General features: G+C 46.3%; 1 long non-coding RNA gene across 1 annotated transcript in view; it reads left to right on the top strand.

Annotated features, from left to right (window-relative positions):
• The first annotated feature begins 4,000 nt into the window (after positions 1-4,000).
• LOC117885127 overlaps positions 4,001-12,139 on the top strand; it is a 19,731-nt gene continuing 11,592 nt past the window's right edge. Inside the window, exon 1 of the long non-coding RNA XR_004647723.1 lies at positions 4,001-4,094. This is a non-coding gene — a long non-coding RNA (uncharacterized LOC117885127). The remainder of the gene's footprint in view (positions 4,095-12,139) is intronic.

The following is a 12,139-nucleotide window of genomic DNA, read 5'->3' as shown; positions in this document are numbered from 1 at the left end:
TATCGACCAAACCAGTTACCCTGTCAAAGAAGGAAATCAAGCCAGTTTGGCATGATTTGTTCTTAGTAAATCCATGCTGGCTGCTAGTGTTTATCCCTTCATCCTCTAGGTATTCACAAATCAAATGTTTTAAACATTGCTTTAGGAGCTTCCCAGGTAGTGAAGTCAGACTGAATGGTCTATAGTTCCCTGACTCCTCCTTTCCCCCCTTTTTAAAGATGAGCACATTAGCCCTTCTCCAGTCTTCTGGGACCTCTCCTGTCATGAGTTTGCAAATATTATTGCCAGTGGCTCCGAGATTTCTTTAGTTAATTCCTTAGGACCCTAGGGTGAATAGCATCTGGCCCCGCTAACTTGAATTCATTCAAATTGGTCAGAAGATCTCTGACGTGTTCTTTACTTATTCCGATCTGCATCCCTTCTCCTTTATTGTCTATGGTAACTTCACTAGTCATCTGGTCATATGTTATTTTTTGTGAGAAAACTGAAGCAAAGTTAGGCATTGAGCAGCTCTACTTTCCTACCATCTTCCATTACCAGCTCACCTTCTCCATTGAGCAGCAGACCCACACCATGCCTGATCTTTCTTTTTTGTCTGACCTATTTGAAGAACCCCTTCTTGTTGTCTCTAACATTCCTTGCCAGCTGCAATTCATTCTTTGCCTTGGCTTTCCTGATTTTGTCCCTGCATGCTCATGTGATTCCCATGTATACTTCATTGGTGACATGCCCTTCCTTTGATTCCCTATATGTATCCCTTTTTGGGTTTCAGAGAGCTAAAAAGTTCCTTGTGCAGCCACATTAGTCTCCTGTGGCTTTTTTTTAATCTTTCCTCTGCATTGGAATAGCTTGATGCTGAGACTCTAGTATTACATCTTTTAGGAACTGCCGGCCCCCTTCGACTCCTTTTCTTCTTAATTGGTCTTTCCATGGGACCTTGCCTACTATTTCTCTGAGGTGGCTGAAATCTGCCTTTCAGAAGTCCAGTGTCCTTGTTTTGCTGTTCTCATGTCCTCCTTTCCATAGGATCTTGAATTCTATCAGATCAAGATCACTTCCTGTAGTGGGGTGAATGCCCGCTCCAGCCCTGAAGGGGTTGGAAAAGCCCTGCAGAGGGCTGGGGCTGTGTAAAGGAGCAAAACTCCGGCTGATTGGGGAAGTGGCTGCAGATGGGGCCACGCCCCAAACTGAGGAACTCAGCCTTATAAGAAGGGGCCAGGGCAGCCAGAAGCTGAGGAGTCTCCCTCTGACAGGAGAGAGAGATAGGCCTGGCTGCAGGGAGTGCACCTGGGGACCTAGAGTGAGGCAGGGCTGGGAAGCCCTAGGCCAGCAACTCCCCAGGCTGCAGGGCCTGGTCCTAGGCCATATAGGTATTGGGGTTGCAGAGGGGCAACCTGAGGGTGGGGAAAGGCAGCCAGTCCAAACCCCTTGTTGCCTGTGATAATTGGCTGATAGGCTGCAGTCTGCCCCAGGGTGTGGGGGCTAGATGGTGACTGGCAGTAGCCATAACTGAGGTGACATTGGGATAGGGGGTGGGGAGACCCAGAGAAGGATACTGCAAGGGAGGCAGCACCCAAGCCAAGGGCACTGGGGTCCAGGAGGGGCATGGGCCAATGACAGGCGGGACACTAGCCTGCAGAGGGTGCTGTGGATGCTGGTGAGCTAATTCCTGAGATGACCAGCAGGAAGCGCCACAGGGGTGAGTCCACGCCTGATTACACTTCCTCCAAAGTTCCTGACCACCTTCTGTTGAGTTTAATTTTTGTGTCTATAGCCCAGTTCTCCAGTTTATCAAGATCCCTCTGAATTTTAACTCTGTCCTGCAAAGTGTTGGCAATCCATGTTCACAACTAATTCATCCCTGTTGGTGAAAACCAGATCCAAAAGGGATGATCCCCTAGTTGTTTCCTCAACTTTCTCAATCAGAAAGTTATTCCCTACACATGCTAAGAATTTGCAGGACATATTATATTTTGCTGTAATAGTCTTCCAATGGATATCAGGGAAGTTAAAATCCCTCATTAATACTAGCTCAAGTGTGTTAGCTAATCTTGTTACCTACTTGTAGAATGACTCATCCACTTCTTCTTCCTGATTTGGTGGTGTACAATAGACCTGCACCATAACATTACTACTATTCTTTTCCCTTTTTATCTTTACCCAGAGACTCTCCCTCAGTGCTGGTGCTCCAGTCAGGGGAGTTGTCCCACCAAGTCTCGGAAATGCAGATTAAGTCAATTTTCTTCATACACCATGACTTCCAGTTCATCTTGCTTGTTCCGTATACTGCTTGCATTTGTATAAAGGCATCGAAGATATTTTGCAGACTGCCCTGTTACTTTTCTTCTTGCCTTTTTAATGCAGCTGTGGTTTCTAGTCCCTTCTCTAGAAATTAACCCCTTCCCCTTGTCTTTGTTACTTGAGCCTAGATGCTCATTGGCCAGATTTTTGTCACCATCCCCCATAAGACTTAGTTTAAAGCTTTCTTTATCAGGTTAGCCAGCCAATGTCCAAAGACGCTCCTCGCAGTATTTGGTAGATGGAGCCCATCCCAGCACAATAATCCTCTTTCCTGGAACATCAGCTTATTGTCAAAGAAGCCAAAGTCCTCTCTCGGACACCACCTGTGTAGCCACGCATTTACTTCCATGATTTGATGGTCGCTGCCTGGGCCTTTTCCTTTAACAGGGATGGTGGATGAGAACACCACTTGCACTCTAAACTCTTTTATCCTACATAGTCTGCAATGATCTGCTCAAGGTTATCGTTGGTGCCCACATGGAGAAGTAGGAAGGAGTAGCGGTCTGAGGGCTTGATGAGTCTTGGCAGACTCAGTCGCATCCTGAAATCTAGCTCCAAGCAATCAGCACATTTCTCAGGATTCCCGGTCTGGACAGCAGATGGATGATGGTCCACCCTTAGAAGGGAGTCCCCAATAATCACCAACTTTCTCTTGGGAGTGGAGGTTGTGGAACCCCCATTCCTAGGACAATGCATCCCATGCCTTCTGTTTGACGGGGTCTCCTTCTGATCCCTTACCCCAGATGACTCTTCCAAGGCATTCTCAGCAGAGATACCTGTACAGGAGCCTGAAAGTGGTTGTTTACCTCTCTCTATATCTGGGGGTATATTGGTTCTCCTCCTCCTTCTTCTGGAGGTCAGACGCTGCCAGTTTTCTTCCCTATTCTTCAGTCTCCCGTGCAATTCCCTCTCTGATTCTTCGGCATGCTGTGCCCGCCGTACCAAATCCTGACTTCATTTTCTTCTTTTACATCAAGTCTTCATTTTCTCTGATGCAATGCAGGGTCAATAATTGGCTCTCTAACCCTTTAACCTTTTCTTCCAGTATGGAGACCAGCTTGCACTTCGTACAGATGAAGTAGCTTCTATCCCCCCAGGAGAAAGATAAATATGGCACATCCTGTGCAGGTCACAACAGCCATCCATATTTTCTTCCTTATAATGTATCCAAAGCCTCTTGAGAGGATGTATTTACTGCTCGCAGAAGTCTGAAAGGCAAAAACTGTGGGGTCTATGGAGTAACTTAGCTTAAATCAGTATAAATACCAAATAGATTTACACCAGTATGTCTGAGATAAGAAACAAGTCTCTAACCTTTAGATGTTAAAATGACAGATGAAAAAACTATTTGTGAAACTTTTAGGACCCAGTCAGCGGAGCTATAAAGGAGCTCAGAGCCACCTTTGCCGCCCAGCATGAGCTATGCTAAGCCTGAGCTCAGTACAGCTCAGGATTGAGCCCAGGATATCTAAAAGTTAACTTGGTTGACCTTTAGTTCATAGATCTGCTATGAAACAGGGGACAGCTAAATTAAACTAAACAAAGTCAGTCTGTACTAGAACAAAACCTATCAAACCATACAAAAACAAACTGCAAATTTTTGCATTTGCAGTATATCAATGTAACACTTTAACAGACAGCTCTGTTGTCTAATGTTAATGGATAACTACTCAAACATTCAGCACTCAAACTTTAAAAACAAGCTACTTGAGGCTGACAGCACACATTAGGAGTAACTGCACTGAAGCCAATGAAATCGCACCAGAGGTCAGAGTGATTTAAGTGAGCAAAGGGTGAGGCCTTTTGTATTGTTTTGTTTGTATTTAAAAGGACAAGAGGCACTTTACAATGATGTGTTGGTTGGCATTTTCTAACGAAAAAAATTCCCAATTTGTCAAAAGTGAAAAGGCTTGTGGAAGAGGAACAAATTCCCAGTTACAAAAAATGACATGAAGCATTTCAGTAATGTTGTTGTTCTGTTTCAACATTTTTGGAATGTAATGGTTAGATATTTGTTTCGAATTTTTTTATTTCAATTTTTTTTAATTGAACGTTAAATGTAAGTGTTGGAACAAAACATTTCAATCACTTGACACTAAAATGGTTTTGAACTTCATTTTGTGGGGAATTTTGAAAGTTTTGTTTGTCCCCTTCCAGAACAGAAAAAAATGGCAATGCCATGCAGCTCTAGTGTTGGTATCATGTAGTACTGGGCAACAGGGCCAGTTTGACCTAGCCTCCTGCCCCCAGTTATGAGATGCAGCACACCCGAGTTTCGCCTGAGAAGAAGATACTAATTGTGTCAAAGTAAAGAAGAACTTTCGGGATGTTGTAACCGAAAGCTTCCCTGTATTCACACCCTATTGTAATAATTTTTGGGCAAAATTTGGCTTGTGAGGTATAATTTAAAAATTAATAACACAATGATCATCAATATTCTTGTGTAACGTAGGTATGAAAAGCATATTAAGAGATATGAACATAAGCTGAAATTATGACTACAATGTGTTTGCCAGACAAGTCTAGGGAGGGGGCAAACCGATTTCTCAAAGACAAAGGACAAGCTGACCCCTCTAGCCAGGTGTCATCAACATTGATTGGCAATCACCTGTCAAGTGGTCATTCTTTGGCAATAAAGGGGGCAGGAGCAGAGCGATCTGCATTTTAGCAAACAGCAGCATGGAAGCTCTGTCACCACTAGACTCCATATCTCCACCCTTACACCTGGAAGGAACTTTATCTACAGGTAACCCTCAGGAAAATGCATTTTACACGGTGACTGGAGCATAAGAGTGAGGGGCAAAAACACCCCGAGCGCACTCTCTCTTTCACCTAAGAAAACAGAGGAGCCATCCCTTTGACTTTGGAAAGAGATCCTGACCTGAGAATTTGGTCAGCGATGTTGCTGGGAACCTGTGGTAAGGATTTTACCTTGAACCAAGTCTAGCTTTTTAAGTTTTAGCTACCATCTTTACTCTTCTTGTAACCATTTTTTACTTTAATACCACATACTTTCATTCATTTAAAATCTATCCTTTTTGTAGTTAAATAAACGTGTTTTATTTTCAGTCTAAACTGATGCAGTATTGTGTTTAAACTGAACTGTTTGGTAACGCCAGTTAAAGTAGGTAACAGTTGCATATTGACCTTTTACAGGGGCAGCAAACCTTTAAATCTGAACAGTCCAGTAAAGGGCTGGACAGTGTAGAACACGTGTTTTTTTTGGGGAAAAAATTGGGACTAGGAGTGTGTTGGGGGTCACCCTGCAAGTGGTAACCAAGGCCGGTGGAAGCCGGAGTGTGACTGGAGTGTTGCTGACAGGCGGCTGGGGTCAGAGTTGCTGGATCAGGGCTGCAGCTATACACAGATACTCAGGGTATGTCTTCACTACCCGCCACTTCGGCGGGTAGCAATCGATTTATTGGGGATTGATATCGCATCTCTTTAAGACACAATATATCGATCCCCGAACGTGCTCCCCATCGACTCTGGAACTCCACTGGAGCAAGCGGCGGTAGCGGAGTCGATGGGGGAGCCGCGGCCGTCAGTCCCGTGCCATGTGGACCCCAGGTAAGTTGATCTAAAATATTTCAACTTCAGCTAGTTATTCACGTAGCTGAAGTTGCGTATCTTAGATCGATTTCCCCCCCCCCCCCCCGTGTAGACCAGCCCTTAGGGCGTGACCTGCATGCTATTAGGCTGTTTGAGTGGCCCTGGTTTGGAACTACAACAGCAAAGCATTGTGAGGCACCCAAAGTTGTGGTGACACAGTCCCTCAGTGGTCCGGATTGCACACTGGAATGTGAAAGATGTGGACAAATGCCCACTAATACTGAGATGAGGCTTCCCCTATGCCAAACCCTTATGTGGGAGAGATGGGCACATCCCAGCCCCATAAAATGCCCCACCACAAGGAGATGGGATGGGAAGTTGCCCAGTGAAGATGCCAGAGGTGAGGGGGAACAAGCTTGCCATCCTCCCCCTAAACACATTCAATGGACCTTCTTCCCAAGAAAACTACAGGTAGAGCAAGCCTGTTTGGGGGTGGCTTTGGGGTATTTTGTGGGGAGACAAGCTGTTAGGGATTTCATAGGGGGAGCCTCCATAGATGTGAATTAATATTAATTTCCCACCTATACCACAAATTGGAATTGTATCGTTACTGAGTAAGGGATATTATGACCATGTTGTAGCTGGGCCCCCCTCATCAGCTGGGATTAGAAAAGCCCTAAATTATTCTCTTTAACTGCCAAGGAATATTTAGTTTCACACGTGGCTCATCTTGTCACTAGACATGGATTTGTTGCTGTGATCTACTACTGGTGTATCTGTGACAGTGCTCTTTTTATACTGAGGTTCTGAAACTTTCCAGGGTGTTTCCAATGTTTTTCTCACTACGATTATAATACACAATATAATTTAAGACATTGTTATTGTCCCTGGAGGGATTAGATTCCCTGAATATAGAAGCCTTATGTAAATGGTTTCCTGATATTCCTGTAATCAGGTATTGTATTAAATCTCTTGGAATTTAAGTTTTAGAAACAAGGCCCCCACCAATGCAGGGAATGTATCACATTCAGTTCTGATTTCTCCCCAATACCCCGCCATCCACAAGCCCACTCCTGACTTAGCCTGGGACATAATGCTTGATTGAGGCTGTTAGATTTAATATACATTGTTATAACTTGCTGATACCTGTTGGTTGGTCTTATTGTCCTTGAATAGCCAGGAGTTTTTGAGCTCTGTCTGATAAAAGAAACAGTTTTCTCGTGACACCGCCTGCTGTATTCCTGACCCATGTTTGGATCAAGAGATGTTGAACGCTGTCTCGGGTACAGTAGAAATTTCAATATTGCTGTGAGCTACAGGCACTCTGATCTTTTTGCCTTTCTCAAAAGTGCCAATCAAATCATTATCCAAACATGAAACTACACCCCAAACTAGAGGGGCCTGGATCTTCGGCAGCCACAAAGGTGGCTTTGCACTCCCATGGTTCTGGGCTGGATGTGCCAGTCTGGTCTCCTGGCATAATTTAAAGTAGACTCAGGGCTGCGTTCAGTTACATTGGCTGTCAGTGACCCCAAGGAAGCAAAATGGGGGCGACTGGGGAATCACTGGGGCAAAGAGAGACCTGGCCACACCCCTTCCCTTGGCTGTGCTATGTACGCTAGTTCTGTGCCACGGGAGAAGGCCCCCTATGATCCTTCTGTGGTCAGGGCCGGCTCTAGGCACCAGCAAAACAAGCTGGTGCTTGGGGCGGCACACTTTTAGGGGCGGTATGGCCGGCGCCAGAATGCCGTCCCTAAAAATGTGCCCCAGCCACCCTAGTTCACCTCCGCTGCCACGGCGAGTGAAACAGCTGATTCGCCCGCCGCTACTCGCCCTCCCTCCCAGGCTCTCAAACCTGGGAGGAAGGGGGAGATCCCAAGCGGCCGTTTCGTGCGCCACTGCTCCCCCTCCCTCCCTCCTAGGCTTGAGAGCTTGGGGGGAGGAGGCAGGGCTGGGGATTTGGGGAAGGGGCGGAGTTGAGGCGGGGCCGGGGTAATTAAAGAACGGGGGTGGAGGGTGGCCAAAATTGTTTTTGCTTTGGGCGGCAAAAATCCTAGAGCCAGCCCTGTCTGTGGTTGGCTTTTTAGTTCCACTTTGTAGTAGCAGTGCATCTGAAAGTGGCACGAAGAGAAGGGGGGAGCCTGGACCAGAGCTCAGCTCAGCTAAGGTTAAACATTCTGAGAAGCCAGTGCCAGTCCTAATAGCAACACTGAAGTCTTATTTCCACTCTAGCACTGAGTGGCTTTCTAGGAATGGGAAACATTTCTCTGTATAAATAGATCCTTCGTATCAAAGCCACATAAACCAAGATCCTTAATTCCATACAGGAAACACTGATCACAGAGGCACCATCTTTATAATTTCTTTAATAATAAAGCTGTGCTGTGCAGTGAAGCCCATTAACTATCTTGGATTTACATCCAGAAAGAAAATAGCTTTCTGCGCATGTGTCTCAGTTACATTTACTTTTTGGCTATAACTACAAATGTCCTTTTGGGAGGGCTGCCAAAAGGAAAATGCAGCACCCTATTTCTTTGCACATTTGTTAGGACACACATCAAAGATCATTAGAGCAGGGGTTCTCAAACTGGGGGTTGGGACCCCTCAGGGGGTTGTGAGGTTATTACATGGGGGGGCGGGTCGTGAGCTGTCAACCTCTACCCCAAACCCCGCTTTGCCTCCAGCATTTATAATGGTGTTAAATATGTGGGTTTTTTTGTTTTCCCCCCCCATTTATAAGGGGGTGTGTGTTGCACTCAGACTTGCTATGTGAAAGGGGTCACCAGTAAAAAAGTTTGAGAGCCACTGGATTAGAGGCTTGTGCAGTGTCCACCAGTATGAGCTGAAGTGGGAATACTAGGTTTCTTCTTTGTCTCCTAGTCAAAGGTTTTGAGCAGCCTTCCCATTAGCCCAGAGAGGGGTGGGGGGGTTACTAGTACATGAGATTAAATTGCCCCAGCTTCTCCAGGGCTATGTATATTTGTCATCTAAGAAACCAAAACAATGTTTAGAGCAGTGACTTAAGACAACTTTTCTGTGCTGTAAATGGGGATTTTTCTGAGTTGTGAGCCTTAATTATGTACCAGCTTGGAAACAGAACAAAGAGCAGAAGCTGTCAGCTAGATTCAGTGGTTCCGTACATGGTGGTAGTATAATATACATCACTAAGTGAATGTATAAATTACATGCCAATGGGATGGAGGGCAGGAATTGAAGCAGGAAAATCAACTGGCAGGAAAGTATGATAAAATAGTGGAAATCTGCTTTAGTTTATATCCTTTTACAGCTGTCTATTGCTTTTCCTACAAGGATATTGCTCCAGCCACCTCCTTAGCATGCAAGTTTCATCCACTAACTAACCAACCAACCTCTGGATTTGAATCTGTGTGGGGATCCAGTGAGCTAGAACTCGGGTGAGGGCTCAGGGTGACTGACACTTTCACACTGCCACCTGACAGCCACAGCAGAGCCATGATCAATGCACTGTAAACTCTGGGAGACAAGGCACCACAGAAAATGCTTCCCATGGAAGACCCAATTGGCAGCACTCCATATGACCCCTGACTGGTCCAGATCACCTATTTAAGCATGGAGGGAGATCCAGGAAGCGGTCTGTGCAAGAAGGCAGATTCCTGACATGCTGCTGAGACAGACCCTGCCTTGTTTTTCCATCCTGGCCTTGTTCCTGTTCCAGCCCTGTCCTAGCCTGGCTCCTGCCCTGGACCCAGATCTGCTCCTGCCTTCCCTGACTCCAGGTACCCCAGTTCTGACTCTCAACTGCGATTCCTGGCTCTGGTTTGACCCCAGGCTTGGGCATTCAGTTTCTGACTCTGGTTCTGACCCTTGGTTCCCTTTTCCTGGCTTCTTATTACTGTTCCACCTGCTAAGCTTGACTCTTGCTCCAACCACAAGGCATGACCACCCATGGCCCAGTTCCTGGCAGATTACAAAGAGTACCTCTGGCTCCTCTGCAGATGATGCCCCAGTAGTAGGATGGAAGGGAAGGGTCTCCTACTGCCTAGGACACCCCGGGGCACTGGATCCGCAGGAGCAGGTCATCCATCTCCAGACAATGGTCCATGCTCTGTGGGGTCAGTGATGCAACTTTTGGCAGAAAAATCAAACCCTTCATGAACAAGAGGTACACTCACAAGAGGAGAACACTGTGCTCCAGGTGCACATGGTGGCCCTGCCTCCCAAACAGGGCCCTGTGGAGTCCCTACCTGAACATTTAGATGGAAACCAAAATTCACCAAAAATTCAGGGGATTCCTTAACCAGTGTCATCTACTTTTTTATGCTCTATCCCTGGAACCAATCCCGCCAATGTGGGATGGATATTCAGTTTGTGGACTAGTGAGACTCTGGGTTGGGCCTCTCCCTGGCTTGAGCAAAACAGTTCAATACGAATGGACTCAAACACCTTATTTTGGCTTTTTCCTCAATTTTCAATGATCCCTATTACACGTGGTCAGCTGAAGCTGCCCAGCAGAAGCTCTGACAGGGACAGTGGCCATCCGACTCTCATGCTGCACACTTTCAATAGCTTACAAAAGACCCTGAGTGGAATGAGGCAGCCCAACTGCGCCAATTTCAATTAGGACTAAGCAAGGAGATCAATGATGAGCTAGCCTGCATGGAAACTCCTGCAAACGTGGATGCTTTGATCTAGCCATCCATTTTGGGAATTGGCTGAGCAAGGAGAGAGAGAGAGAGAGCAAAAGTGGGGAGTTATGCCATTGCCTTGCCCCATGTCCTGTGACAATAACCCCAAGCTTGACTCCCAAACCACACAGGATGACCTGGCCCACTGGTGCTTGACTGCCAAGGAAAAGGAACGACTTTAGCACAACAACCTACTGTGGTAAGCCAGCACATGCCCTGGCTTTGTGCCCGCCATAGAGCCCTGCCAGCAGAGAATCGGGAAACAAATGTGCCCAAAATCTGAAGGGGCCTAGTCTGGATGCAGTCAGGATGACCCCAAGACCTGACAGGAACCTGTTCAAGCCACTCGGGCCCTTGCTACATCTTTGAATGCAGATCCGGCATTCCAGGTGAGGCCAGGCAGATCCATTGCAGTGGGTGCTCATAGATTCTGGCAACACAGACAACTTTATAGATTCTGAGACTATCTGGGCCCTGTGAATCCCCACAAGCAGAAACCTACACCAGATCTTGTGGAAACCATAGACGAACCCTTTTATCCTAGGGACCAGTGACTCAGGAGACCGTGCAGTAATCCAGGGCCCCTGGGAGGTGATGCAGTTCAGTGTGATTTGTTCCCCCACATTTCCCCCTGATTCTTGGGGCCAGATGATTGGTACAGCATGACCTCCATGTTCTCTGATGGGAATGGAAAGTCAGCTTCCTTTCTGAGCATTGCCAACAAGTCTACCTACATGTCATCACTGAGTCATTGGATCTGGGAGACCACTCCAGGCAGTGTCAAACCCACCCTTGAGCAAATCCAAGATCGCAGCAGTTGGCACCCTCTCCCCAGAAGGCATTAAGATTGACCCATAAAAGGTGGAAGCCATTTGCAACTGGGCAGTCACCTGGAGTACCTAGGAGGAGCAATGCTTTCTAGACTTTGTAATTTTTTTATTGGCATTTTATCCCAAATTTTCAGGGCAAATAACCCCTGTGCCAGCCCTCCTTCACAAAACTGCAACACTTGTCTAGTTGCTTGAAGTCAGCATGCCTTTGAACAGCTCAAAGTGCTTTAACCACTGCACTCATCCTGGTGCACCCAGACTCAGTTTAAGCACTTATTTTGGAGGCTGATGCATCCAACATAACCATTGGGGCTATGCTCTCCCAGAAACATAGACCCCAGAAGTTGCTGCACCTGTGTGCTTACTATTCTTGTAAGTTCACCCCAGTGGAGCAAAATTATGAGATCCTTAAAGAATGCTTGTGATCAAGACTGCATTGAGAAATGGTGCCATTACCTTGAGGGGGGCCTAATACCCAGTGAAAGTGTACACATCACAAAAACAGAGTATTTACACAAGACCAGGGCACAGAACCAAGAACAGCTCAGGTGGGCTTTATTCTTCTCTTACTTTGATTTTATGAAAAGAAGAACCGGAGTACTTGTGGCACCTTAGAGACTAACAAATTTATTAGAGCATAAGCTTTCGTGGACTACAGCCACTGCATCCGAAGAAGTGGGCTGTAGTCCACGAAAGCTTATGCTCTAATAAATTTGTTAGTCTCTAAGGTGCCACAAGTACTCCTGTTCTTCTTTTTGCGGATACAGACTAACACGGCTGTTACTCTGAAAC

This window comes from Trachemys scripta, chromosome 11 (genome assembly GCF_013100865.1).
Source record: "Trachemys scripta elegans isolate TJP31775 chromosome 11, CAS_Tse_1.0, whole genome shotgun sequence".
Taxonomy (NCBI): domain Eukaryota; kingdom Metazoa; phylum Chordata; order Testudines; family Emydidae; genus Trachemys; species Trachemys scripta.
This window is presented reverse-complemented; position numbering and strand designations above follow the sequence as displayed.